Source organism: Protopterus annectens, chromosome 8.part0 (assembly GCF_019279795.1).
Source record: "Protopterus annectens isolate FY-2018-M chromosome 8.part0, PAN1.0, whole genome shotgun sequence".
In the NCBI taxonomy this organism is placed as follows: Eukaryota; Metazoa; Chordata; order Ceratodontiformes; family Protopteridae; genus Protopterus; species Protopterus annectens.
Window position 1 is genome coordinate 1,342,144,048 of NC_056741.1, and position 5,000 is coordinate 1,342,149,047.

Genomic DNA, 5,000 nt, shown 5'->3' on the forward strand with positions numbered 1-5,000 from the left:
ATTCTTGTGTTCCAAAGAGTATAATTCCTGATTTAGGTGTGTTACTACCTCTGGTTCATGCAGCTAGTTACTGGAAGTCATAGTTTTTTTTTTTCTGAAAGGTTTGTGACAGAGCTGTCAGAATGTAGCATGAGGATAACAGTGCAAAGAACCAGTTTTAGAGAAGGAAGATCCTGTGACAGATCAAGTATAAAAAAAGAAAGAAAATGAGTAAGGCCCCAAACGCGACCATCATGGCACACCACAGATAACTGTTCCTTCATCAGAGAGGTGGAAATATACAAAGGACATAGAAAGTTCTATCAGAGAAGTAATTCTCTAGTCATAAAATTGCATCTTCTTCAAAATTAAATCTAACTAGTTTATTTAATAGTAGCTTGTGGCTAACAGTCTGGTCTGTACAAACACCTGCAGTTGCCGTATGTTCAATCATATTATGGAATATGATGTTGGTAACTCTGTATAAAGCAGTGATAGTGCTAAGACCATTACAAAATCATGTACATCACATAGGAATCCATAGTTAGGTTTAGGCTGTAGGGCCATCTATTTGATTTTACAATACTGCATTATGCTGAGCTGTGCAGCTCTAGCTTCATGATGGCCTTTGGAGGTACCTACAATTATTTGGATTCCTAGAAACAGCTGGCATGTAGAATTCAGCTTTCTTTCTGTTTTTTTTTTTTTTAAATAGGATTTTTAATATATTTTTGAAGAGTTAGGCTTCTTTTTATATATTTTTTGTGGACACACACACACACACACACACACACACACACACACACACACACACACACATATTGTAAGCCTTTTAGTTTAAGCACCTGGGCTTCAGACCAGTTTTACATTAGGAAGGTTTGTGGTCTGCACTGTAGTGGCAGAAAAGGTAGCTTACATACTTCTAAGTTGGGAACTGCTGATTTAGGGCTCAGTGTCTGTTATTCTAAAAGTGTATTAATTCTGGTTTAAGCACTTGGGCTTGAGGCCAGTTATTTTACATTAAGAGGGTTTGTGTTCTGCATTCTTGTGGGAGGAGAGGCTGGACTCTGTCCTTCTGAGCTGGGAATTTCTGGTTAAAGCTTATAGTGCCTGCATATTTGAACTGCTTCTTACTGAAATTGGTACACCTCGTTTGCTGTAGCATAGACTAGATCCAGGCCTGCTGAATCTAGCTTTGTTTGTATAACTTGAGCACTAATCCAGGCATTCTTTAAAGTATTCAGTTGTATTTATTACTGCTGGTAGTAACTTGATTAAAGTGTAGCTATCATTTCTAAGTCTTTTGGATTAAGCACTTGGGCTTCAGACCAGTTGTTTTACATTAGGAAGGTTTGTGGCCTGCACTGTGGTGGCAGGACAGGTAGCTTACATCCTTCTAAGTTGGGAACTGCTGATTGAGAGCTCAGTGTCTGTTATTCTAAAAGTGTATTAGTTCTGGTTTAAGCACTTGGGCTTCAGGCCAGTTATTTTACGTTAAGAAGGATTGCGGTCTGCACTCTTGTGGGAGGAGATGCTGGACTCTGCCCTTCTGAGCAGGGAATTTCTGGTTAGAGGCTTATAGTGCCTGCATATTCTAACTGTTTCTTACTGAAACTGGTACACCTTGTTTGCTGTAGCATAGACTAGATCCAGGCCTGCTGAATCTAGCTTTATTTGTATGCTTGTTGTTTGTTTATATCCTGAAATGCTAATTCCACCTAAAACGCGGCCTTTTAGCACTTCTGTGGATCCCTAGTGATATCTGCATTGCTTACTGTACTTATTTCCTTGTTTCACTTGAAAGAAAGTTACTGTTTGTCGTTTTTGCATTTAAGTTACCTGTAACACATTGCATTTAAGTTACCTGGCACTTGCTCACTAAAGCAATTATATAAGTCAGCTCTAAAAAATTAAAAGCACTACACTCTCACAAACTCCCCTTGAGTACCTTGTTCCCCATTGGCCCTTTTTTTCAATTATAAAGGAATTCCCAATACTATTCTAGCATGTCCAAAGGTCAGTTGTCAATCTCCTCTCTGGTCCAGCTGGTGAATCTGGGAATCTTGAGGCAATGTTACAACTGCCTCATGTACACAGACAACCCTCTCCTCCTACCAACAAATTCCAACACATGTCAGAGATGCAGCCATATAGCCAAACTGGAGGCTAAGCTCTCTCAACTCAGTACTGGCGTAACCAGTCAGGAGGAGAAGGAAACCACACTCACTACAATTCCAGTCTCACATAGACCTACCATGACAACAAACCAAACACATAAACACACAAAAACATACTCGGAGGCTCTAAATAAAAATCTGCCTAAGCAGCAGAGACCTCCAAAGCAGACACCCAAGCAACCGCTACCCCAAAACAAAACACGTGCAACACATAGCTCACAAAGCCAGTGTGCCGAACAGTCACAGCCCTTAAGGCTAAACAACACACCTGATACACTTGTAATAGGTGACTCTATCGTCAGGCACACTGACGTCCCGCTCACCAGGCTGAACAAGGAGAAGGTCACAGTGAGCAGCCTGTCGGGCGCTAGGATCCGCCACATAACACAAGCACTCAGGTCACTCCAAGGCAAGTACAAATATGACTCAGTCATTGTCCATGCTGGTGTGAATGACCTGAGACGTACCTCCCTGGACTACATGAAAAGAGACATAGAGGAGCTCTCTGAGCATGTAGCCCAGGCCGGTATGACCCTGACCTTGAGTAGCATCTTACCCTCACCAAGAATGATGCCACAATATGAAGACAAGATGATCAATTTCAACAATTGGCTTAAGTGTTGGTGTCATTCAAAGGGGATCCAATGCCTGTCAGCCTGGGATGACATGCTCGACAAGCCACGATGCTTCGCTAGGGACGGCTTGCACCTGTCACCCCTGGGCTTTCGGATATTGGCAAAGGCTCTTGCTACCCCCATATTGCCTTTTTTAGGCAAGGCTCAAAAGACAAACCCATCTCCATAGGTATCACAAGGGATAAGAAACTAAGAGTAATGCTACTCAACGCCAGAAGTCTAAACCTCAAGATGCATGCACTCAAAACTCTCCTTAGCATGGAGAACATCGATATCTGTGCAGTAACAGAAACCTGGTTCAAGGCTCCTGAGAGCACCCCAGCACTACCAGGTTATACCTCATACCATGCTTTTCGGCCCCAAAACATGGACCGAACCACAAAAGGAGGGGGAGTATCAATATTCGTCAAAGATACCCACACCTCCAGGTTGGTGGCACAGCACGAAGCATCAGAGACTATCCATGTGCAACTAACTGTGGGTAAAACTGCCTTCCAATTTATAGCCTGCTACAGACCACCCTCCCAAACACAGGAACCCCACTTGGCCTTCCTGAGAATACTGGAAAATATGAAGGTCTCTCCAAACACCATTATATTGGGCGACTTCAACTACCCAAACATAGACTGGGAGCATTACTCTAGCTCCAACACCCTAGCCCAAAGGTTCCTAGAATTTATAAACTCAAATGCTATGGAACAACTTGTTACCACTCCCACAAGAGGGGAAAACATACTGGACCTGATCATCACCAACATGGGGACACTATGCTCCAGACCAGAAGTGTATCCCTCACTTGTAAGATCAGACCATAATCTAATCTCACTGGATATTCACATCCTGACCCCACCCCCTGCCCAGAAAACCACAGTGAAAAACTTCTCTAAAGCAAATTTCACATGCCTCAAAACCAAGGCGAAATCCTTCAAAGCCCCCGGGCCTGTGGAAAATACGGCCCAGACCGCAGAATCCTTTATAAACGCATTGTATGAACACCTTCAGGAATGCATGGATCATGCAATCCCAAATAAAACCAAGACCCAATCCTCCAAAGGCAGACATCCTGTCTGGTGGACCCCAGCCATAAACAAACTATACAATAGAAGGAGGAAGCTACTACATGATAGAGCAAAATCCCAAAAAGGGAAGGCATCTCTGATCGGTATTAGCAAAAAACTACGGGCACTCATAAAATTGTCTAAGCCAGCTTCGAGAGAAGAATTGCACAGGACACTAAGGATAATCACAAGGCTTTCTTTAGTTATGTTAGGAACCTGGGTGGGAATTCCCAGATATGCTCAGAATTAGTCCAAAATGACAAAAAATACACCAAGCCCACAGACATTGCCAACATCCTAGCTGACAGGTTCAGTGCAAACTTCTCCCCACCAAAAGGGCAAATATCTATCCCAACAGAGTGCTGCCCCCCTGACATCTCAGATGCTCAGGTAAGAGCCACCCTCTCCAAAGCAAAAACACAGCATCAATGGGACCAGATGGTGTCCCGGCTGCGCCCTACATGAACTCCAAGAAGAGCTAAACCCAAACATAAAACTACTGTTCAATCTTAGCCTTACTACAGGATATGTACCCAAAGAGTGGCGTACAGCAACAGTGGTCCCTCTCCACAAAGGTGGTGCCTCAACGGATTCTGGAAACTATCGCCCCATAAGCCTGACTAGCTTGGTCTGCAAAGCTATGGAAAGGATCATCATGGACCTCATAAATAAAGATATTGGGGACCTACAGACACTGGATCCTACCCAGTTTGGCTTTGTTAAGGGCAGATCCTGCCTCTTAAACCTGGTCAATTTCTTTGAAACAGTCACCAAGGCCATTGACGAGAGGAAGGTGGTCCACACAGCCTACCTGGACCTTGCAAAAGCCTTCGATACAATACCCCACTCGGCATTATAGATAAGCTCACCAGCTTAAATATAAACCCCTATGTCACTAGATGGGTTGCAAACTGGCTCAAGGACAGAACCCACATGGTTAGAATTGCTGGAGCCATGTCAGACTCCAAACCAGTTACAAGTGGCGTCCCACAAGGCTCAGTCCTGGGACCTCTCTTGTTCGGTATATATTTCTCGGTGGTACAGGCCAACACGGAAGGACTGTGGCTGACTAAGTTCGCAGATGACTGCAAACTGGGTGCCATAATTGACTCTCCAGCTGACATAAGCATCCTCCAAAAGGGCCTCATAGA